This window comes from Gallinula chloropus (assembly GCF_964237585.1).
Source record: "Gallinula chloropus genome assembly, chromosome: 3".
In the NCBI taxonomy this organism is placed as follows: Eukaryota; Metazoa; Chordata; class Aves; order Gruiformes; family Rallidae; genus Gallinula; species Gallinula chloropus.
Window position 1 is genome coordinate 68841524 of NC_140087.1, and position 25494 is coordinate 68867017.

Genomic DNA, 25494 nt, shown 5'->3' on the forward strand with positions numbered 1-25494 from the left:
CGGGGAAAAAAACAACGCCAAAACCCGAAAAACACCTGACAGTGAGCTGCGACGGGGCAGGGAGAGGGGAAAACAGAGAGTCAGGGAGGGAGGGGAGGAAAAAAAAAAAGAAAACAACAACAACAAAAAGAGGGAGCAGAGTCATACAATTTCGTGGTTTGCGCGCAGGGTAAAATTATAAGGTTGAAAAGTGCGAACAATCTCCCTCAATCTTTTACAGCATCAGCGCTGCTCTCAGCCTTGGTCAGAGCCTCTCCTCGCAGCCGGACGCGAGTTAGGATTTCCCCAGCCCGCAGCCGCGCTCCCCCGCAGGAGGGGCACCGCTCGGGCATCTCCCGGCTCCGTCAGCCGCGGGCGAGCGCTTCGCGCCCCCCCCACTCCGCTCCGCGCCCGCGGCTGCGCCGGCCCCTGCGCGCCGCGCAACGAGCGGGCAGCCCCGCGCCTTCTCCTCCCAGCACGGCAACGCGTCTGTCGCACTTCAAAGGGTGATAACCTAATTGTTTCCAGAGTTTAAAAGTAATTAAGCTATATTAAAGGAACTTAAACGAAACCGGTTTGCGGCGCGCTGGCTCTCCTTCTTCGGAGGGGAAAGAGGAGCCCCGTTTCTCCGAGGGCTGCGTTAAAAATCGTGCATTTATGCACCGTATGTGAAAAATGTAAACAGATTTCGTTTTTGAAAGGGTACGGGTAAAGTGGTGGTAATTATGTATAATTAATGCTGAAGGGAAAATGAACACATAATAGGTTCCAAAGATTAAACCATCTGTAACTATCAGGGGAACTTTTAAAGTTTTTCTTCTTTTTTTTTCCCTCTTTTTTTTTTTCCTCTCTTTTTAGATACATCTATTTTCCCCTGCTAAGGATTTTAGGTGTAAAAATTTCAAGCTAATATATGCTTCTGTGAAGTATTCTGATCCGAGAAACAAATCCCTAAAAGGTTTCAGCAGTTCTCAATCTACAACTTTGAAGATCATCCAATATAAAAATAAATTGAATGGTAATTTTAACCATTATTAATGTTTGCGGCACTTAATTTAGTTAGGTGCTGGCTTTCCATTTTTGATTACACCATAAGGAAGTTATTTTACTAAGAAATGTTAAGATAAAGTATAGGCATTCCCACACATTCTTTATATTTTTTCTGGCATGTATTTATTATAGTGTGCTCAATCTATTTCAATTTCTAGGTAATACATAATCACTGGAGCCAATTTCTTTCTTTCTTTCTTTTTTTTTTTTTTTTTCCAGCAACATGTTTGCATGTGTAGAACCAGACTGTGAAGATGTAGGTCCTTCTTATCTGTATGTGACATTCAGTGGAAGTAGCCATACATTTACATGTATTTTTCCTGCTGTGTCGGATCGAGTTCACAGAAGTAAACCCAGTTTATTTAACATTTGCAAAGTTAGGAATGGATCTAAGCCTTAGCGATTCTAATAGATGTTGAGATGTTGGGCGAGCTGTGACTTCTGTCAGAGACCGTGCCTTTTGCTAACGATAATTCTTAGGGTGTGAAGGTAAAGTTGTTAAACCTCATGTGTCAACGGAGCAGTCGCCTGAACGGTGGTTTGCAGGACTGATGCCTAGAGAAAATAAATGCATTTGAGTAGAAAAAAAAACAATTATGGGTAGCAGGAACGGAGGCTTTGGCTGCTTTAACTCTTGCATCCATTTGAGAGGTAAAAATGAGTCTGCTCCTCTCAGTCCTAATTTCAGACCTGGTTCTGCTGCGGTTCTGGCTGTTTAGAATGTTTGGGGGATGTTTTCTTCTCCAGGAGGGAAGGATAGATACCTCCTGCGGGGAATTCACCAGCTGGCAGTTCAAGACGAGCCTTAGGTTGTCACTCCCACTCCCCAATTATTGTGTCTAGCTTGCAGAAGTGAATATTTAAGCAACAGGACTGCTTTTTGAAATCCACCATGCTGCCGAGGTTTATAAACAGCTTAACCCCTTCAACTTAATTCCCAGACTCTCTCCTTAGTGCAGAGACCAAGCAGCTGGGCTTCAGCTTGGTATTTCTGGCAAGTCCAGGTGAAGATGTTGAAGACCCTGGAGTGATAAGGGGGTTTGCCCTTCAGGGGCTAATCCAGTTTAACTCCTGGGGTAGGTCTTGTGCTGCTTGCTCCTCAGCCTACCTGAAGGAGGATGAGCTCATGGCAGATCCCAGCCCAGTGACTCACCCAATAATTTTTCCATGTTGTGCAGAGATCAAAGTGAGTACTTGGGCAAACGTGCACATGGGAAGGGAGTGGAGGGGAACAAGGCTCAGATGGGGATTGCATTCTCAGAACTTCACTTTTTGGGGCTGAAAGTGACTGTGAGGCCCAATGTGAGACAAATACTTGTATGAACAGTAATGCCCCTTAGAGCTACAGGAATTGGTTTGCTACTGAAATGCTCAGCTATATGCTGGTGATGGCACATGGGAAGCCTGTGCAGGCAGGTGCAGTGATCTCTGGTGTTGGCCAGCACTTTGCCAGGGTGGATTTAACTGGCTCCTACACAGTTCCTGAAAACTCACGCAACACCAGAGACATAAGCTTCCACTGGAGGCTTTTCCCAAAGCCTGGGAAATCGTTTGACAAGCCTCCCGTGTAAAACCCCTCCTCCAGCCATTGGTGTCCTGGATGGAGATAAAGAACAAAACGCCCAGTAGTTTGTCACAGTCTCTTACCAGAGCAAATTGACTTCCAGCCTGATGTAGCCACTATACTCTTGTAGGGTACCTAACGTGTCCAAGCACAAGCTGAACCCAAAGTCTGTGGGATTTCAGATTCCAAGGACACCTTGAGGTGATGCAGAGCCAGGGGTGGGTGATGCTGTGCCTCAGTTTCCCCACTGATGGAAGATCCTTGGTGACTTGCTTTCTTGTCCCCTGACTTACCAAGGTGAGTTGCTGCACAGGGTTTGAGTTGCCATGGCTGGCTGCTGGGAGCATTGAGCTGGTAATGAACAAGCATGCTTGTTTCTTCTAAAATGCTGCTCACAGAGTCCCTGTGAGTCAAATTTCCACCTCCCATCCCAGCTGCTTCCTACAGGGTTTTGTGGGTTTCTTTTTGGTGATGTATGGCAATAAAGCTGGCCTGGTGGAGGTCCCATACACCCCGGGGTCCCAGCATTGGAGTGAGACTCAGCATTTATTTGCTGTGAGCCCTACCCAAACCACAGCAGAGATGGAAATAATCACCTAAGTGCTCTTTCCTGGCTGGATTGCACACTTTTTTTACTTTTCTTTTTTTCTTCCTTATCTGAAAATCCCTTTACCCATAGCAGAATTAACACCAGGCCTTGTTAACGAAGGGATCAGCAACATCTTCCCTGATGGCATTAAAGCCTCCTACCTGGCAAATTAGTCTTCCTTTTAACCTCCATCTCCTCCTACAAAACGTTTTCTTATTGGAACCTGTTAGTGGATTGTTACTGGCACTGATGCTCTCTGGTGGTAATTAGAGAGAATCTGAAGAGGCAGAGCCCAGGTTTGGACCCAGATTTAGTTTTCTGCTGGGTTTGAGGAGTTGTCTGGCCACTGAGTTGGAGTTGGAAGTGAGCAAGTGGTTGTTGCGGGGTTTTTACCAAAATGTGACCATCTCTTCTCACAAATTTGTGTCCCCACCTGTACCAGAACAGTATATAAGCCAAAACCGAAAGGTGAGGGGTCTGCTCCATTTAGCATCTGTCCTTGCACCTCTGTCCTGGTACCCCATGGCTTAAAATGTGTCTGATCTTTCCTTTGGGGCCACCAGGCTCATCTAGCTAGTGGAGGGCACCATCCCATGGCAGCTGGAGGATGTAAGGGATCTCATTACCTCACTTGGCTGGTACCAATTCAGGTAGCTGCTGCTGGCAGTCTTTAGCTCAGATTTGTGAGCATAGACAGGGAGTGACCAAAACACGCAGTTCAGGATTATGATAGGACAACCCTCTTTTACTATCACTGCCATATGTCTCCTGCTTAATGCAAGCCCAGGGACAGCGCTTTACCAAATCTCTCAGACAAGCAGAGCTGCGTGGCTGGTGTAGCCACCCATTGGTTACAGGAGTCACCAGATCCTGTGCCTGACAAGACTGAGGGTGTACAGCAAGAGGCATGTCATTTATACTAGGAAACAACAGATAGCAATGGCTCATTTTAGAGCAGAAGGAGGTCCCTCCAGACCCATGGAAGTGGTAGCTTAAGGCTCTGCAACATGCTTTTTGCCGGGAGCCATTGTCTGAATGAGTTTCTGGATGTGGTGGGACCAGCCAAGATGGAGAACTTTGTTCTGGGGAGGAAGAAGGAGCCCTTTTAACCTCCCTTTTCCCAAGCCCGACAAGAACCGCTCTGCTGTGGCTCCCCTCCCAGCTTCCTTCCCCCTGCCCCGGCCACAAGCCCTGTGGTCTGGGCTGGAAGCACATCTTATCTTGTTTATATAACGCAAGTGCTGGAGGGTCAGCTCTTTTCCTTGGCAAAATGTTCTCACAGTGAGGGCACACCTCCTCTGCAGAGGCCGAGCGGTTACAGCTCAGGCTGGTCTCTTTTTTTTTTTGGGGGGGGGGGGGGAAGGAAAAACTGGCACAGAATAAAACTGGGACTCAGGGAGGTTTGGCTCTAAGTGGGAAGCCTGGCTGTGTGTGCCAGGACAGCTGGGCAGCACTCTGCGGCTGGGGACTCTGGTCTTCCCTTGGGATTGGCACCCTGGTGTTTTCCCAGCACATAGGTGGGGAAACTGGTGCAATGAAGAAGCTCTGAGGGCAGAGGGAGTGAAAAATGCCTGGGTGTCTTTTTGTTGGGTTGTTGGGGTTTTTTTTAGCAGCCCTTTCTAGGCATCCAAGCGAGGAGACATGTAGTCAGCCAAAGGACCTTCTGTATTAGAGCAGGGCGAGGTCCTTGGCCCTCGTCACCGGCCAAGCGATGCATCTGTTCACCTCTGACCAAAGAGGACTAGACACACTCCCATCAGCACTAACGAACGTCTCCCTCAGAAAAGCCCTGGCCAGGCAGGCGAGACGGAGGAACGTGCTGTAAAACCACCTCCTCAGCGGCGCAGGCTGCAGCCGTGCGACGGACATGACCCCAATCTGCTTCAAATGGACTTTTTATGGCCTTACATCACTGCAGCCTGCCCCACCTGCCTCCTTTCTCTCAGCCATGCTAGCCCCTAGGTAGGCAAATTGTGAGGCTGATGATCAGTGATTTTTAGTGCGTTCCTTGGTTAAAACCCCTGTGGCTTCTGTTTCATAGAAGTCCCAACTGCTCAGCGGATGCACGGTGTAAATATAGGTATACATATTTTAGCCCATCTAACTGTGGGAATTCTCATTATCCATCTAAATGTCTGCTCTGTTTTGGAGACTTCCAAAGCTCTTCAAGTCTGTGTCACTAAATGATGTTATCATCTGAGCAAGGGAGGTGGGAGCTTTCAGCGCACAGATCTTAGGAGCTACTGTTTGGGCAATTGTTCTTTGCCAGCCTCTAGGCCTAAGTACCATTTAGTTGTTAGAAAAGCCTTTCCATGATAATATTATTACTATTATTATTAATAAATTTTCTTGCTTTTTTTGTCTTCAAACTATCTTTATGGACCAAGTTTTATGCAGACAATAAGCAAATGTTATTCAGTATCAACAGGCAGTATTTTTCTTCCCCTGCAAAACTGGGAATACTGAAACAGAAAACAGTGGAGCCGAGCTTTCCATGCTCTTCATATTCTCCAGGTGTAGAAGCACTTGAATCTGCTCAAGTCCCAGTTTCAGAAGCAATGAAAATGTAGCCTAAGGATTTTCAATGTTCATTTCAATCGAGGTTGAAATACCACTCTTCAAATTTTGGCTTGGGGAAGTCCTCCTGGACCAGAGCAAAGAGGAATTTGGTAAAAGATTTGCTTTTTAAACCAGGTTGACCCTACGAGTGTATGGGAGGGTGAACTATGTGATTGAGTACAGAAATCTCATTTATTAAAGCCTGCCAAGGACTAAAATCCTTAATAAAAGGGGACTTAATCAAGATTGTGCTTTCTGTAGCTGAAAACTGGGGAATTTGTATGTTGATTGCTATCCAGGGCCTATGGATGGCTGTTTATCACTGTTCAGAGGCAAATTCAGCAGGAAATTTGAAGTGGTACCCTGGAATAAAGGAGTAACCCCAAATTACTGCCTGTGTTGAGGAGAAGTTGGCTTGGTTTGTTCTTTTCGTTTTCACATAGGCATGGTGGCTGCTTGATGGATATGTGCAAATACAGATGGCACATAGTTACAGTAAGACATGAAGCATCCTCTACAAAAATTGCTTCCTTATTACTTATCTCCCCTTTCTTTCATATCCTTGGATGCTCAGTTATGGAAGTTTCTCTACTGGGGGTGTAAAAACCCACAGAAAACTAGGAGATGTGTAAGAAACAATTTGTAACTGAAACTACTCAGTCTCTTACTGTACACATAATCAAAGAAGGTTGGTATTAACTTTATGGTTAGATGAAAAAAAGGCTTTTGAAGGAGTTGAATGGAGCTGTTTGTTTTTCCTTTTGGAGCCCTGTTCCTCCAAGGCATGCTGTCATGCTCACCGGACCTGAGTTTTATAGGTTGGACTGGAGCCTTTGACAAAACTGAATTTGCTTTAAATGACTGAAATTAGATACTTATAATCCAAAGTAACAGCCTAGGGGCTCTCTTGTGTATTATCCTTCACTCTCAGTCCTTTGCTTTGTAGTGTCAATGGAATAATTTGTTAAGAAAGTAGGAATATGAAGCAATAATTCTGAAACTGAGAAGGAGCATGGACTAATCCTGTATTTTGCCAATACTTGTTATCTTCTTACCTAATATGACAGTGCTTCTCCCAGAGGTGGGCACTTCAGAGCATAGTTTTGTCAAATTTCTGCTTTTGAAATTATGATTCAAACAGTATTTTCTTTTCTTCAAGGTATTTAAGTGATGTCACTGCTTTTCTTCTCTCCCAGCGAGGCAAGACATCTGTGGCATGGATGGGCATTTAGGTTGGAGAGCAGAAGAGAGGTTTCTTTCTACTCATGGTGAGTGCTGGAATGCCCACTTTCCAATCAATTTTTAAATGAAATTGAGGTAACTAGATCTCCTGTCAGGACTCCACTACAGTTCCCAGCAATCTCATCACGTGCTGTACTCATCCAAATCTCTGGGTCAGATACTTTACCCGGTCTAAATCATGGCAGTCTCTCAGCTTCAGAGCCAGTTTATTATTAACTGAGGATATGGCATTTCTAATTTGGCAAGGTAAATAGTGTCCAAATCATCCAGTTTTCCCTTCTCTTGCTTGTAACATTAATTTGTGAATGTGTATGCCTGTAGATGAGGGAGAGTTTGTGGGCTTTTTTCCCTATAGATCTGCATGCACACAGGCGCACACACTAAACTGGACACAAAATTTTTTGGGTCGAGTGGGTGCTGTAAAAATGGCAAGAAAAAAATCTTTAAATGTATGAAAAATATTGGGAATGGCTTTTCGACTGAGCTGTTCTCCTACTATGAAGGAAGCATTTACTTGGGCGACAATGTATGTACACCCTGTGCCTGTTTCCCATCAATCGAAAGTAGAAAGTCCCACTAAGGTGCTCACTAAAACCACCAATGCTATTCACGCGGCTCACAGAAACCCATTACATTTATACCATGATTGGGTTTTGATGGATTTAGACTACTTAGCAGCAATTCTCTGTCATCCTACACTTCAGTGATCCAGCTCAATTTATCATGTTTCCTGATGTGCTGCTTCAGGAAGCCCTGCCTGCATTTCTCTCTGTATCTCTACACAAGTATTTAAGGAAGTTCATGAGGATTATTAGTAACAGAGTGACTTTCACACGAGGACAAAGAAATGCTCGTAGGTTGGTTTACACACAAGCTGTGCCCCAGCCTGTAATACGGGTTATGCGCTTCACGCTGTTAAACAAATGGCTCTGCTGCATAATGCAGAAACATGGGGCTGCACAGTTCGAGAGGGGAGTGTTGCCTTGAAACATGTCCCTTAGAGGGGTGCTTGGGCTGTTGGTGTTGTGGCATATGATGGGGTGGTGGCTTTCTGGTCAGTTTTGTAAGAGTGATGTCCTCTGGCTTATGAAACTGTGTTGTAGGCATGTGAAGAAGTTGTAAATGTTTTTAAGTAGTAGAGCTGAGAAGATCAGAAGTCTCCTTAGTACCTACACCCTCTGCAGTAGGACTTGTAATCTGATTTTGTGAAGGGGAAAAAACAATGTACTGACTTACTGCCATCGCTGCATAGTGGGATTCATGTATGCCTTACTGTTAATTGAAGATTATCACACCAGGGCTCTCCTATTGCTAGTAGAAGAACCCCAGAATCACAAAACACGTTGCAAGTAGAAGGTACTCCTGCTCTTCGTGCTTGCAATGTGGAACTCTAGAGTATAAAAACCTAAAGCTCAGGCACTGACCCTGAGGTGGGGTGGATGATGTGGCTGGAGATGGGTTATCAAGTTATTGACAAAGTGGAAGGAGGAAAAAAGTCCTGGTGGGATTCATCCTTCACCTGTCACTTAATGCCCCTCATGAGAAAGCATGTGCTGGCTATGCACCCCACCAGTGCTGGGGCAGCAGCTGCCTTTCCTTTGGAGCAGCATTTCAGTGCTTTCCACTTCCTGGGGAGCAAAGGGAAGTCTGGCACATGGCTCTGCTCCTCCTGCTCATCCCATGCTTTCCTGCATGGCACATTGCAGCCCTGTTTGCAGCCTCCCCAAAGGTGAGGAGGTGCAAGCACATGCCTGCCCCAGCTGCAGACATGAAGGGAGCATCTCTCACCCTTGACTCGTGGCTGGGTCCCACAGCAGTGTCAGGATGTCGAGGTGCTGTGCTCTTTCACATCATTTGCCCCAAAAAGGGACTCTATGCTACAGCAATGCAAGATTATTTACCTGCCCTTATTGAGCTAGCTCAAATATTTAGCAACTAAGAAACTTCCTCTAAGTCCAGTTTTAAAACTTATACTTTTGTTAAAACACAGCTCCATAGGACAAATTTAGCACTGAAAAGGGATCATATGGATCATATGGAAGGCTGGGAATAAAATTAATTAATGCATGGATTACAATGACCTATAAATGTCATTGTTTCATCTCAAAGATATATTGGTACTGTAATTTTTACTTAACTCTTTCAAAGGACCACATGTGAGCACCACTGAATGGATACGGAAATTATTTATACAGCATGTTAAGGGGACATTAAAGCATTTCATAGCATGTGGTAGGCCTCTCAGCGAGGCGAAAGACACAGATCAGCTATCCAGCTGTGGTGTGCTGCTCTGGCTGTGCCAAAGCCACCAGATGATTCAGCTTTCCTGCCTGCCTGCCTCTAAAATAAATGTGAGCTGCATTCCCCAGGAAGAGGCTGGATGCGCAGTCCTGGGCGGCAGCGGATCCTCATCTTTAAATCCACAGAGGGCATGACAGCAGAAGTTTCATTTTTCAGCTATTTTACTGCCTGTTTTGTGCCCTGGCTGTATTTTCTACCCCAGGGTTTGTGCTGTGTCAGGTAGCCACCAGCCTTTGCATGTCCACTTTGTATAGGCAATCCAGCATCCACCAGAGATGGAGGATTTGTGTCTGCTGCCAGCTGCAGTGACTATGGTAGACGGGAAACCCTTTGTAGCTGTGCCTCCTCTGCAAAATAGTAACAATTATAATGATAGCAAGCATCCGTCCTGGATGGGCTTCATCTCCCTGGGGTGATGGCCAGATCTCTGCCCTCATGCTGTGCTGCTTCCAGTACCAGCCTTGCTTCACCAGCTCGTGCCTTGGCAGTGAGCATGGGCTGCGAATAGATTATATAGATACCACATACATACATACACATAACAATTATATGTATGTATGCAATATGGATGCAAATGTGATTTTTCATATATATGAGAAATGCGTTTGCTACATACAAAACATATGTGTATATATATGCAAAAAATAATCTGTGTACACATGGAAAGCAGGATAATGTGGATGGTAGCCCTGTTGGGATGTAGGCACCTCCCGTTACAGAAAATAATGACCATGAACTATGGCAGCATCCTGGAGAAGCCTTCTGGTGACATCATAAACTAGCTGAGCTTTGCCCTCCAGGTTTATGATGATGTCATCAGAATGTCTTGGTAGAGAGTATTTTTAACCTCACAATTCACACTTGGTCATAATTTATTTGATAATCTATATGCTAGGTGACATACCTAACTGGTTTGTAGGCTGGATCCAGGGTGGTGCGTCTGCTCCAGTGCTTCCTTCCCTTCCATGAAACCTCAGCAGGGGCTGGAGAGCCGAGCCTTTATCTTTGGTATAAACCTGAGCTGCAAGTTTGATTAAATGTTTGGGCCAGCATGTAACATCATGTGTGTCCAAGTGGTTCAGGAGATGGTTTGTGGAGGGAAAGTAGAGTGATTTTTAGTGATACTGAGATAATTGATGGACCAGGATGGACAGAGGTGATTGCGGTCCAGTTTTGGTCCTGCCCCTAAAATCCACTGAGGACTTAAAAACTAAGTGCAATTTTAGGTGCCTAAAAAACCACCCCCCAATATACAGCTGTAAGGTTGTGGAGCTCATTGGTGGCTTTTGAAAACTTGTCTGTGGCTCCATTGGACCCCGGGACCCCAATCACGTCGGCCTTTTGGAAAAATCATATGTAATGCATATTCCAGCCAGCCTGCGCCGATGTTAAACTGTGTGCTCAGCATATAGATGATCATGATCATGGTTAGAGGGAAAAAGACTTGCATAACATTTACCAGAACGGCCACTACGTGAGGTTGGGTAACATGTTTAGTAGGATTTAGGGGAAAAAAAAAAAAGAAGACAACAGGACAGTTTTTATTCAATTTTAACTGTGTTTGACATTGTGATTTTCTTCTTTCGGATTTACATGCTGGAGAAGATTGTAATGCAACAACATTGCTGCTGTGAGTACCCTTTGGCTGGCACCTTTGCTTTTAAAACCATGTGGTCAGATTGATTTTTTTTTTTGTTGTTGTTGAAGATTGCAAAAATTATAAACACAGCAGGGACACGTGCAAAGTGATCTGACTCTCCTGATGGCAGCAGCAAACCAGAACTTGGAGTCAGCACCGAGATTTCAAAACAAAGCAAGTTTTGAGTTGTCTGCATAAGCAAGACCCCCCATATTTAATAATAATAATAATAATAATAATAATAATAATAATAATAATAATAATAATAATAATAATAATAATAATAATAATAATAAGCTATAGATACCTGGGAAATATAGGTTTCTCTCTGCAATTCCATGTATGGGTAGGATATAAAAAGGTATTGGTTTCTGAAGTAACCATAACAACATGTTTTCATGAGTTCCCGTTGAGAAGCCAAAAACCTTTGTGAGCAATAAATCAACCAGTTTATATCTCTGAACTTAAATCTTTTATTGGTTACTGATTAACTTAACTGTGCTGCCTGACAAATCTTCATAATAAATAAGCTATCCAGCAAGCACTTAAAACCCCAGCTAACTTTGTTTAAAGGACTCTCGCTGAAACATGCTGTACGTTGCAATGAATTTGGCAGTCAGCATGTGGTCATGTGCGCGTTTCAACATGGATCTAAACCCCAGAAATCACAAGACGTGGAGTTATTGAAAAAAAAGAACCTTCTGCAACTACTTTAAATAAATATATGTGCTGATATTTATCAGCGGTGATGCTGCGGGCAAAATGATTAGTAGCTATTAGTAACTACTAATTAGGGTAGCCCTTCTGAAGGGATATAGTGGGAAAATGTCTGTGGACTGTTGGCGCTGAGGTTGTCTGTGCTGAAGATGATGGGATAACACCAGAAAAGTTATACAGGTAAATTGTGGGATTTTAGCTGTTTATGTTTGTATTGCCTTCCTGGGGTCAGGGTGTCACTGGCTATATTTTGGGAGGCTTTTCCTCTTCTTATTTTTTTTTTTTTTGTGCGTGGAAGGCTTATGTGAGTTGTTGGCTTCCGCAGTAAGTCTACATTTAAATTAATTAAACTGTTGACAGTTAAATTGTACTAAGTAGCTTCGATATAAAAGATGATTCCCAGATTTTTTTCCATGAAACTTAAAAAAATAAAAAGGAGGGAAAAAAAGAATCTGAGGAACTTCGTTCTAAACATCTGTCTGGGCAGATGTCAGAATGCAGAGTGTTACTGCATTGTACTGTGTGAGTATATGACACCATATTATTACTCTTGGCTTAAATATTCACAATGGATTTTAAGATCTATTTAAAAGAAACCTTTGATGAGAGTATAAACTCCCATCTTTTGTCATACAAGCAGCACCTTTGTGGAACTAACTTTAGAGTAAATATTGAAAAATAGCACAATGTTTTCTACATCTTATTTGCAGCATGTGAATATTTCATACAGATCTGTGGCGATGGGAAAAATTTGGCAGATTTTCTTTGAAAATGAATTTTGGTGAATAAGCTCCTTTTGAAGTGAGATCGTATTGTTCCGAATTGCTCTGGATAAAATCATAACCTTCAAGCTGTACGTTAGCCAGCTGATTATAATCTAGTACAATAACCTGCATTTCTTCAAGAAATGAGAGACACGCAGTGTCAAGGACATTACAAATACAATAGTAATTTAGGGAATTGAGCTAGAACGAGGCAATGCTTATAACACTAATATTCCAGAAACATGTTGTTTAATTTTTGTTTCCAGATTGCATATATTAACCCATTTTATTAACCTGTCTATAGCCTTGATTCAATAAACCATTCCTATTCAGCAGAGCTCTAAAGCATATGTTTGCCTTTAAACACATGCTTAAATCCCATTGACTTTTTAATGCTTAAAGTTAAGCATGTGCTTAGATGTTTTTACTTGGCTCAGGAAAAATAAAAGAAAATTTAAAAAAGAATCCTAAAAAACCCCACCAGAAATAAGAGATCAAATTTAAAAAAGATAAAGTAAGAAAGCAACCCCCTAAACTGCTAATTTCCACCCCCCCCCCCCCCCCCCCCAAGAACTCTCAAACCATTTTCAACTAAATACCTGAAACAAGCAGACAGGATTTTCATGCCTCATTTTGGAGCGCTGAGGCTCTCTGCTAAAGAGACAAACAATAGTGGGAATATCTCGCTGTTTGCTTAATGAGCAATGAATGGAAGTGTGAAGGTGAAAAGACAGATTCTGGGCTTGAGAGTGACAAGGTGAGACTGCTTCTTTATCACACCTTCCTTTTTTTTTTTTTTTTTTAAACCCAAGCATCATTTTCAAAGCACATAAAAATATTAAAATTTAAAAAAAAATAAAATCTGTGGCTGGGAATTGCTCTGTAGCTTGCAGCCAACTGATTTGCGTTTACTCCCATTGCTTGCTTCATGGGAAATGTCAACTTGCTACAGAAAGTTTTAATTGGTTTATGAGTGATATATTCAAGCTGCTTATTTCCTAAAACATCTGTTTTTGTTTTAGTTCCCCAATGTCAAATGGTTGGTGATATCCCAAGGTAGTACGCTGTTTCCAAGCCATATTTCCTGGGGTATCTATCAATAAAAAGCCCCTTAAATTGAGCATAATGAAATTAGTACAAGGTAGTCAAGAAGTCTCCAGAATCAAGATATCAAAAACGTCCCTATTCCCATTCTTTTTTTTTTTTTTTTTTCTCCATATTGCTTGTGATTGACTGCTTTTGGGGCTTGGAGGAAGAAAGCCATGAGAGTTATGGCTTATTTCATCTTCCCCACAGCACACACCCCCCCTGCCCCCCGCCCCCCTCCCACCTCTCTGATGGCCTTGAGCAAGTCTAATTTGTATTGTTATGGAAATTGGAATTAAGCCAGGGGAAGCACAAGCCTCGTGCTGCACCCGATGGCAAAATCCAGTCGTTTTTCTACTCAGTGGACAGGGAGACTACAATTTGTTTGAAGATCTGTCCGCTCCATGTGACAACAGGAGTCCTAACATAAACAGGCAATTGTGAGAGCTAAAAATGAGCAAAACATTCATAAGAGGTTTTCTTCTACATACACACACAGAATCCTCAGTTTCCCACCATCCCGTGGCTTGGGCCAGAAGGGAAAAAAGATTTAGATTTTTTTTTTAAAAGAGTAGTTACAGCTTCCAATACCTGATGTATGTGGAGATCTTCTATTTGGATCACAAGACAGAATAGATCTGCAATATTTATCTACTAGGTGGCTCAACACCCAGTTGCCTCAATTTTCACCCATTGTTTATCATGAATTTTGTTTTTACGCTTTTGGGAGAAAGAACACTTCAAGCTTTTTTCCTGAGTTAAAGTCAATTGGAGGCAGAGGCGGTCCAACTAAATCAGTCAAAACAAAGCCCACCTCAAGAGTAAACCAAGTAAGTGTTACCTATCAAAATAAGCCTAAAAGCAGAAGATGGGGGGGGGGAAATGAAATAAAAGTTTGCCGATTAACTTTCTTACCAAACTCATTTGCCATGGAACGAAATGAAGTTATGAGGATAAAATTCTCAGCAGATTTGCACAGCACAGTAATAGCCTTTATGCTTGGAAATTTATGGGCCATGGACAGTTTATAAGAAACGATGTAGTTCATCAGAGAAGCAGACTGATGGAGCACATGGGAGCATTCTGCGCAGGAAGTTGGGTTTTGGAATAATACTTACTTTGATAGAGTTGTTTTGTTAGCTAAGTAAAACAGTAGGGAAGCCAATGGCCACTTAGGCTTCAAACATAAATATATATTTATAAGTCACCCAGCTGCTTAATTGAGATCTCTAGTGTTTTCCCCAAGTATATCTTATCCAAAAAAACAGTAATGCAGAAAATAACAACAGCAGCAAAGACCTGCTGTACGCTGAGGTTCATTTAATCAGCCAGTAATAGTTAGGGGGAAAATGGAGCATTATTTTAGGGGCAGATTCGCTGAGGTTCCTGGAGGCTCTTCAGCCCAAGTACCAGCTCAAATTGCTCTTTAGTGATTGCCTCCCCAAGAAGCAGCAGGGTAGATGCCCTTGCCATACTTCTGACCTCTCTTGATGGCTTTTCCTCTAGAAGAAGAGTTCAGCATAACTTGTATCCACGTAGCGTTACCAACTACTTGCAACCCAGTTTGGAAAGATAAACGCTGGGGTTCTTGCCAGATGCTGGCTGTGTTGGCTGTGGAGGGGGAGGGAAGTACATGGGGCTTCAAAATGTTCTCCAAGGGAGGTTACACAGGGGATGGTTCATTAAATTTGAGCAAAGAACTGGAAAATAAGATTTCACACTCCTAGGCTCAAACAGCCTGGGTGAATTTGGGATCCCTGAAAAATCTTGAGGAAATTTGGCAAGTTCAGAGGAGCTTTAGGAAATACTCTGGAGGTTTTTCTGAGGGTGTTTTATTCTTGGAGCACACATACGAGGCAGGGTAGATGGTAGGGCCTCCCACTGCGAGAACCCTGGGGTGTAGGCCAGCTTTCAAAAGCCATGTCTGGCTTTACTTGTGGAGTTAAGATGGGTGTCTTAGGGTTGGCTTCAGCAACCCCGCAGTCAGAGCTCTTCTCAGATCTCTGGGAGCAATGGTTTTATTCCATGTCTCCTAATTTCCAGGTGAACATTGTAATTGTGAGGCTGTTGAATATTTAGACATATGGCTCTTGGTCATTCCTGATGCAGTTGTTTCCCCAGTATGGGCAGTTAGTTATCGGTTGCAAAAGAGACTTGAAACCCAGACTTTGACCTCTCCTACATTTGAGCTTTTGTCTTGACATGAGCGAGACTTGAGGGTTAAGTTTTCTCTCCCCACCTCTCTCCTCATCAGGTGATAGAGATGAACTGGCTTAGGTGTGAATCCTAGTTCTTATGCATCTGTCCCTTCCACTAACAGGGGTACCTGCATCCTCTGATAAAGTCTAGTTTTAGGAAGGCATCTCTGCTAAACCAGGGCTTTAAGTACAGGTTATGATTTAAATACTTGCTACAATGATTTACTTAGTCTAGACCCATGAAGCATTAGATGGCCTCACTAGCAAAAATGGACAGGTCTGTGAAGAAACATGATGGCTGAGTACTGTTAAGAACTACTTGCTAAGCACTAAAATATCACAGATATATTGAACCTGGCCAGTTTCTGGGGAATCAGGGCTTGAGACCACCGCACACATTCACAACAATGCCTGATGGCTGGAAAGATGCTATCAGCTGATAGTCTTTAATTTCCCATTTTTCATCCCAGGTCTTAAGTATATTTGTGTTCAAACCAGGTTTTGCTCCATATAGCCCATTTCCTCTTCCTGTTTTATAGGTAGTGAAGTCTAAATGGTGAATTAGTGACATCTTCATTATTATGGCAGTAGAGTGCAGTGCCATTGTAATGCTGTTCCCTGTAGAGGCAAGCAGAAGGAGAAGCTAGGATGGAAGCGATAACAATAGTGTTGCAGTATAAATATCTGAAATGGTAGCTAAGAACTGCTGTGCCACTCTCTGGCTCTAACTGTAGCTTTGTTTCACCAGCTAAAAACATCTCAGAGAATATTTGCTCGCTTCAAAACCATACTCCTTTCTTGAGATGCAGCTGAGCTATGAGTACTGTAGCTGCTGAGCCACATGGCTAGAAATAAACTAGTATTTCAGAGAGCTTGGATCACTGAGGGAACGGACTCAAGTTCTTCCACTGTTTTCACACTTTCTTGGGAGAAATGCTGTCAGTAAAACTGCCTCAGAGCTTACCAGAGAGTAGGCACCAGAAGCGGTGGTGATTTGCTGCTCTCCCTTTCCCGTGTGAAGCAGGGGAAACCTTTCAACGTTGGTTTGTTTATTTTGTTTGGTGGCACCTCCCCACAATGGAGGGAGGGGGAATCTTAAATAATATCATGATTCGGGCAGCTCAAAGGTGTTGAAGAGAGCTGTGTGAAATTGGTTTATAGCATTTTAAAATGTGGTTTGGGCAAAGCCAAACTGGCAGGTTCATTTCCTATCCTGCTGAAGTTGCTTCTGAGCTCTGAGTTTGTCCAGAACTTCAACCTTTCCTTGGATATCAGACAAATCCTGTCATTCCTGGAGTGAAACTGGGGGATTCAATAGTTCTCCCCTCACTTCACCCCCATTTCTGACACTCACAGGCACATCAGTGTAGCTCCTGAAATGTGTGCTGAAGCCTACCTCTGCTCTTGTGCTATAAAGGGTTATCCATGCCATGCTTAACCCTACTGGCAGCCTGATCATTCTGCTGAGGAACTGGGGGTTTAGCTCTGTTGCTTCTCGATGCATCACCAGCTGCAAAAAGTCCTGTGCTTGAATTCAGGGGAAATTGTCCTTTGCACAGTTAGGGTCTCATTTTGCTCTGGGACAGGTGACACACATACTCTAAGTTGTCCATCTGAAGGAATGAGTCATGGGAACTTGGGTAGCATTGCTGATGTGCATTCCAGGGACCAGCACTGCTCTCTCTCCGTACTCATAGCAGCAAACCCTCATCAAGTATGTCCATGGGGAGCTGGCCCTTGGATGTGTCATACGCAGGCACCCACACCTGCATCCTTCTGCCTTAGCACCACATCACATCTGCCCAATTTTATAAATTTGCCCTTTGAGTTCACTTGCTCACTTATGGTTTGAAGTCCACAGCTTTGACTAGATACAAATTTGCTTTTGAAATCCAGGTGCAGAAGAATTTGCTTTACTCACCTTTTGCTCACTTAGAACGTCAATGTTTGGGTTTTTTCCCTTTGAATTAGAGGGAGGTCTTGCTTGGATTATGAAGTTAATATTGTGCAACTTGAACAAAGCTTTAGTTTGTACCCAGAAGAACCACAGGCCTATAAAACCAACAAATAAGGTAGAAAAAAACCAATTGGTCATTTATAAGGAAGAAGAACTTTGTGCCTATAGTGCATCACAGCGCGGGAGTTTGCGTGGCTCTCTGACCACAGTGCTGATGTGCTAGTCACCCAAAACCACGAAGCAAAACTACCTATATTTAGGCAAACCAGATGATAGTGCTACTGGTGGGTAGTGATATAATCTACCCTTTTGCTTTTCTGTCCCAAGATCTCATTTTTAGGGGTGTTGCTCTTTTCTAGGTGGGAGTTGCAAAGGCATTGGGGGGCCCTGGCATTCTCCTTCTGCAGCGCAGCTCCTGCAGTCAGACCTTCCCCTGAATTTCCCAAATCTTGCTCCTATTCCCCAGGAATCAGAGGGTCTGGCAGTGGGACAGCTGGCATAGCTCAAAGGTGCTGGAGTTGTTACGACCACCATCTGACCCAAGTACGTGTCGTCTGGCTCTCTCTGCTGCTCTTGTGGCCTCCTGCTCTCCTTTCTCCTCATGTGGTATGTCGTCTTCAGTGTATTCATCCTGCCTTTAGTGTGTCATGGCAACTGTGTCAGATGTTTTATTAGTACTTTCTTTTTTTTTTTTTCCTTTTACCCTGCAACTGAACCCGGTATCCTGGGAAATATGGGCTGAGCCCAAGAGACATTAATGAGACTGCCAAAATGTCATTTTTTGAACCTATGGAGGAAAGGAAGAAAAAGAAAGGCAAAAAGAAGGATCATCCCATCCTAGGCTTGGCCATGTTTTGTGACTTTCATAATGTTTATAAAGGTGGATATTTCTCAAATGGTAGGAGCTACTGCAAAAGCAATGTTGCAGAAGTCATCACAAGTGGCGTTGGAGGAGACCTTGGTAGGTCACCAGGTGCAGTTCTTCACCTATACAGAAATAGCCATTCCTGGACTAGACCAAAAAAATAAAACCCAGAGGACTGAAGGCCTGTTTGGACTCCATCTCTCTAAATTCGGTCAAATTCAAACACTGGAAAAAAAATGAGAACGTTTAATGAATAGTGTGCTCTCCCCATCGTGTATTAATTTGTATTATCCTTACCAAGCAAAATAAAAGATAAAATCTCTAACTCTCATTTGCCATGGTCTTTCTCAGCTTTGCAGCCTGACACCCATGTCATGAAAACACCCAAGGCTGACTACTGCTTCAGCATTCAAGACAACCACATGTGTTCTCTGGTGTTGCAGTTTTGTGAGGCTGTGCTGCTGAGACATTTTTTTAAGCAGCAGTTAGAGCTTTCTGCCAGCCTAAACTATAAACAACGAGCAATTCAAGGCCAAAGTCGCAGCCCAAGAGACAGTCATAGCGCCTCTGAGAATCACATATAGGAGAAAACAACCCGGAAGCAGCTGCATTTTGCCACTGGAGAAGGGAGTGAGAAGATGTAATGAGCTGTGCAGACACCAAGGGCAGGGGAGGAGGTGGCCCAGGTGCCAGAGAGAAAGATGACCCTGCAGCCCATGGAGAAACCCATGGAAAAGACCGAGACCCCACCTGCAGCCCGTGGAGGGGCTCCACGCTGGATGGAGCAGGTGGAGACATAGACAAGATGCTGTGACCCTATATTGGAACAAGCCCCTGCCAGCACTTGCAGCCATGAGGAGAATCAGAGACACAGAGATGAGAGAGAAATACTTGCATTGGAACAGGTTTGCTGGGGGGAGGCTTGGAATCCTGTGGAGGACTGGGACTGAGAGACACTGTGATAAAGAGACAAAGCCCTGTGGGAAAGGATTCACGTTGGAGAAGTTCCTGGAGGACTATCTCCTGTGGGTGAGACCCCACTGTGCAGCAGGGGGAGGGTGTGGAATGAATGCCTCTCCCCCGGCCCCGGCCAAGAAGGAAACCAACTTGCAAGGGACTGACCGAAGCCCCAATCTCCCAGTCCCTGCCCCCCTGTGCTGTGATTGGGGGGAAGAAGGGAGTGAAATCATGACTAGAGTGAAGTCTGCTAAGAAAGGAGCCGGGGTGGGGGTGGGGGGAGAGGTTAGAGGTGTTTTAAGATCTGGAAAAGGAAAACATCTCATGAAGAAGTAACTGAGAACCCCATTTTTTCCCAGTCCCTGCCCCCCTCTGCTGCGAACAGGGGGAAGAAGGGAGCAAGAACATGGCTAAAGGGAAGTCTGCCTAGAATGGAGCGGTGGAGGGAAGGTGCTACTGATAACCCCATTTTCCCCAGTCCCTGTCCCCCCTCTACTGCGAACAGGGGGGAAGAAGGGGGCAAAATCTTGACTAAAGTCTGCTAAGAAGGGAGTGGTGGGGAGAAAGTGTTTTAAGATCTGGTTGTGTTTGTTTTAAGATCTGGTCATGCTCCCAACTCCGTTTTTTTTCACTGTTCTTTGTAGTGTAGTGTAATAAATTAGGTAGTTTCTCTCTTCTTCACTTTGTGTTGAGTCTGTTTTGCCCACGTCATTGCTGACAGAATGATCTCTCCCTGTCCTTATTTTGTCTCCTGAGCCTCTTAATATATATTTTCTCCCCTGCCCAACTAAGAAGGGGAGTAATAGACTGACTTTGGTGGGTGTCTGGCCTCCAACCAGGGCTAAACCACCACATCTGTGTGGTTTTCAGCCATCCTGTCTGATTTCCCTATGGACTCGCTGGTTTCTGTAGAAGCTATTCAGCATGTTCCAATGATCTCCCTCCACTGAGCACCCATTCTGACCACCCAGGTAGTCAGAGCTTTGCAGGGGATGGGAGGACAATTATAAAATTTTTGATCTTTAAGATGTGTCAGCCTTAGGGGAAGCCCAGAGCTTGCTCACATCTCAGATCCCACAGCGGCATTCCAGGTGTCCTTGTTGGAGGTGTGGGATACGACAATCAGGAATGGAGAAATTTCAGATGAGTTAATGGATACCTAGCATCCACATGAATTTCCTGGTAGGTGCTCCTGGCCCATTGGGCACGGGAAACTGTAGCCTTCAGGGGGATATCAGGCAAGCTTTCGTCTTCTGCTAGGACAGGTTTTTAAATGCCAGGTCGGGTTTTCAACAAACAGGAGAACAACAGGAACCAAAATTCCCAGAGGTTGTCGTGGTTGACTGCTCCAGCAACAGCATCATGGACTGGAGGGGTTGGGGGAAGGAAAAAACCCAACAAGTTTTCCAGGGAATCTAATTGCACTGAGTGGCAGCTGGAGGGGTCTTGCAGTGCATTTTGCGAGAGTTTACATAGTTCTGGATCTTCTACCACTTAGAATGGAAAAAAGAAAGCCAATCTGTTTGATCAGGCCTCTCCCACTCGATATGTGTATTGGATTCTACATTAAAGCTTTTAACAGTTACGTACACATCTGAGCTGGAGCTATTGTTAGCCCGTGTGATGGATTAAGATCAAGAATGTTAATGTTATCCAAAGGAACGCTTTTTAATGTATATTGCGATTGTATAAACAGGGTCACCAGAGCTAAATGGGATGTCAATGACCTATGAAGATCATAAAGTAAACAAAAGATCTTAAAATAAGCATGTAACCTGAACACGTCGGGGATTGTTGTATATCAAAGGCATTTGCTTATATAAAGTAAGGGAAAATTACTTACGGGTAATGTTGTTTGCCACAAGTCTACCTCTTGCCTGCTCTACAAAGGAAACCTACCCAGAGGGACTGTGGTATGTCTCCATCTACCAGGAAGCACCAAGCCTGCCGGCCCTGACTGAGCAGAGCTGAGCTTTTGTACACACATAATAAACATACGCTTAAATCCCAGGGAGCAGCGATAAGGCATCATTCCTGCTGAACAGCAAGGCTCCTCCTGCCCTCACCAGAGAGGGAGGACGACCCCACCAAACACCACTGCCAGGCCGGTTTTGTAGCCTCAGTGATACAGGGAGACTATGGTAGGTCCACGGGGCCAGGTAGCTGAGTGGGAATTAGCGTACAACAGATGGTTGAAAACACTGGCAAGAGGCTAGGAGCTTTTTTCTTTTCCTTTAAGGACATTAACGTTTCCCTCCTGGCTTCAACACCATTGGGAATGAAGAGTCAGGCCTTTTTTGGTTCATTTTTTCCTACTTGGTAGCCCCTAAATTAATTCTGTGGGAATGTGAAGCCCTTGTTCAAGATGCCCTAACATGCAAGGGCTCATGGGATTTCCTGTGGGGTAGCAGGGTTTAAATCAGAGATGTCTCCAGTAGAAGAAGATCCTGGGGTCTTCCTATCCTGTTCTTAGTGCAGTTGGTGATCCTGCCCAAGTACAGAGCTTTTCATTTGCCCTCACTGAATTTCTTTGTGTCTTCTTCAAGTTGCTTCTCCAGCTTTGAGTTCTAACCCTATTTTTACAGCTCTTCTCAGTCTGGTCCCTTCTGCAAATGTAAGAAAGGTATTCTATCCCATTAGTTGGAGCACTCACAGAAATAGTGACCAGGACTGGGAATGCTTTTCTGCAAGTGTCTTTAAGAAATCATCTTACACAGCCCAGAATAGTTCTATCAAAAGCATGTTTTCCTGATTTGCTTACCAGAATGCCATAAGAAACAGTTTACTGAAGTTGTGGTATGTGATCCTTATTGTTCTTTCTGTTCAGGCTGTTAGCTGTTATGTTATCATAGGAGGAAATTCTGTTAGTCTGATAATATTTGTTCTTGGAAAAAGTCTCTACAGGCTAGGCCACATTTCCTTGTTATCTTCTTGGTTGTTTTCAGATTATTTACTTGTTCCAGATTTTTTTTTTCCTTCTAGCAGGTTAATTGCTGGTTTAGAGTACCCTAGGTCTTAAAAAAAAAAAAAAAAAGAAAAGAAAGAAAACGAAGAAAAAAAGAAAAAAAAAGACCCAGAAAGAAACAATGCCTCAAAAGACCTTCACCTGTGCTCCATAAAGTCTCAGATTAGCCTTTGAGAGATGGACACAGCAAACTCCTTAATTGCCATCAAGTGATGTTCATCAAGTCCATCTGAGCTGGAAGATTTAGTTTATTTAAGCTCTCTGTGAGCTTTTTCTACTGTGACTTTAAGCTGGGAACTTCTTTTGCTTCTTGAATTATTTGTATGGGGTCTTGAGTTACAGACCATCCCAACAAGGGTTGATGCAAAGCAAACTGGAGAACATAGTCAGTGATTATTCCTTCCCGCATGGTACTAATTTTTCTGGCTCTGTGGAAATCCTGCTGGCCAGGGGAGCTCCAAGTGAGAAGGTGAGGATACAGCTTTATTTCATCCTTTAACCTCTGCTGCTTTCTGCCTGAAACTATGATCCCAGGTATATAAGTGTCATGCAGGATAGCTGTGTAGGTGAAATGAAACTTGGTGCCTGTGATATGGTTAGTCTAAGTGCTCTTCCTGGAATAGCTGGGCACCGGGACCAAGAGAGATGATGGCTTCCAGTTGCTTGCAATAACTGATCCCTTTGCCTGCAGCCCTGACCCTGATCCTTACCATATGTACCCTATCTTGCAGTCCTGCTTGATCTCAGTGTACAAAGGCAACCCTAAGACAGTGCAATGCTGCACTAAGGACTGTGGGGCTTCTGTTTCCTGTGGATTGTTGGTTCTCACATCTAGAAGACTGTTTCTGTGCTCTTTCTCTTTCCTTTCATTCACGGTAGGAATCTGAGGTCTTGTTGCCCTAAGCTGGATAAGGAGGCCAATACCTAAGAGCTGTTCCCACCCCCCAGCTGCCCCAAGACAACCCCTATGTAGCCAAAGTCTTGGGTATGTCTTCTCTCCCAGTTGCACTGCCTTTTACAGAGGTAGGAAAGAGCATCCAAGGCAGAAGAGGACTAAGAATTAGGGTCTTTTCTGTGTTGTTGCTATAAACCTTCTAGCTCTTAGGAGAGCACTCCAGGAACATTCTGACATCTAAAGCAGCTACCCTGTTTGCCAAGCTGCCCTTATTGTTCCTGTGTTATCTCTGGGGATTTCTTGGTTTTGGTGTCATTTGGGTTTTCTCTTTTGTTTATTTTGGAGAAAGTTAATTTCCATTTTACCTTTGGGGATTTTTCCATTTAGTTAATGTTATCTGGAATATTAGTGTTTTAGAAGGATGACATGGAGAAATATGGGGTTATCCCTCGGCTACTGAGGAAAAAAAAAAAAGAGCTCCACAACACTGAGAGGTCTTTGCTTTTGCGCTTCCCATTAGGTGCGGGCATATAGTTTTGATTTCTTCCTGAGATATACGTACCAAGGCACCACAAAGGAATGTAAAACATCCATATACAAACTGGTCCTTGCTACTTTAGCAAGCTCTTCATGGCATGCAAACATTCAGCTGTTCTCCATTACAGATATTACGATAGTAATCAGCAATTTAAAACTCTTTCAATAATTGTTAGCCCAAAAGGTTTTGTTTATTTGTTTACTAGCATGGAATGATGGTTATTATCAGCTTTGAATGACATTCAGCATTCATCTTGCAGCTCTGTCTGTTTTCAAATATTTGGGGATGTCCTTGTTAGAATGTTTTCAATGCAATTTCATTCACAGCAATTCCAAAGCACGCGCGCTGTATGTGATCAATTAATTACCACTTGTAATCAAAATTTTTCTTAACATGCGGAAACACAGACAGCAAATATGCCTTAAAATGTCTTTGTTTTGTCAGGAAACGACCTCCCAATGTGCTTTAAAATATGTAAATAGGCTTGTGCTCTATGATGAAGCATTGCTGTGTGGTTTATCCCAAGAGAGACTCCTCTGTGGAAGGACCATAGTGAGTAGCACTCTGTGTAAGTTGATGCTGGGGCTGGTGGCTGTGTGCTGTGCCTTTGGTCCTCCTGGCTTCACGGACTCCGATAGCTGATATGAGAACTGCTGTTTTGGGTTTTCTGGTGGGTACTTAAGGCTGGAAACACAGCAGGTGCTCAGAAGGAATTACAGGGTTACTGAGGGAGGGGAGACCAAGGAAAGCTTTCGTCTGGCTGAATTGCTTTCCTTGCTGGTAAAAATCAAATACATTTTTTTAAACTGGTCCAAGTGGTTTTGGAACAATGCTCGTATGTGAGTGGCAGTTAAGCATCAAATCTCTTCATGTGTTTCTGTCCATCCCTGGCAGTTACTAGGTGTCAAATCCATTATGTTTTGCATGATGTTTACACAGTAATTTCTCCTGAGAAAGTAACCGCTGCACTGGAATAAACCAGTTTAAAACAGGACATGAGTTGTGGGGTTAAGGTGAAGAGCTGTTTGGGAGAGATTAGATTATCTCCTATCTGCCCATCATAGGGCTTTTCCTGTTTGTTTGTCTGCATCACCTTCCAAAACATCTGGTGCTGGCCTTTGTTGAGATAGCACAGTCTGCAGGTTAGATCCTGTGTGGTCTTGTCCCTCAGGAAGAAAGGGCATTCGGATAAGTTAAGTAGCTGGGAGTCACAGAAAGGGCTGGCCTTGAAAGGAGTTTTCAGCTGAAGATGGATGAGCTTCCCTGCTTTGTGGACCCGTTCCCCCTGTTACCTGATTTCTTTATGACATTTTGGCAGTCGCCATAGCTGGGCTCTCGCTGCGAGACAGTCAGCACCACACTCGCAGCGCTGCAGGAAAAATAAACCCATTCAAACCAAGAAAAGCACTTGGAAAAACATGCAGATGTCTCTTTTTTTTTTTTTTGATAGTGGATTTTTTTTTTTGTGGGTCCCAAGTTGTGCTTCCTATTAAAGCTTTGCATACAAAGACCTTTTTGTGAAGGTTGTCAGCCTTTGCACTGGATTTGGCAATTTTCTTCTGATGCCACTATCGTTGAGGAAGAGAGAGTAAGGAGCTGATGAAAGGAGACCATTAATTAAAACTAGGT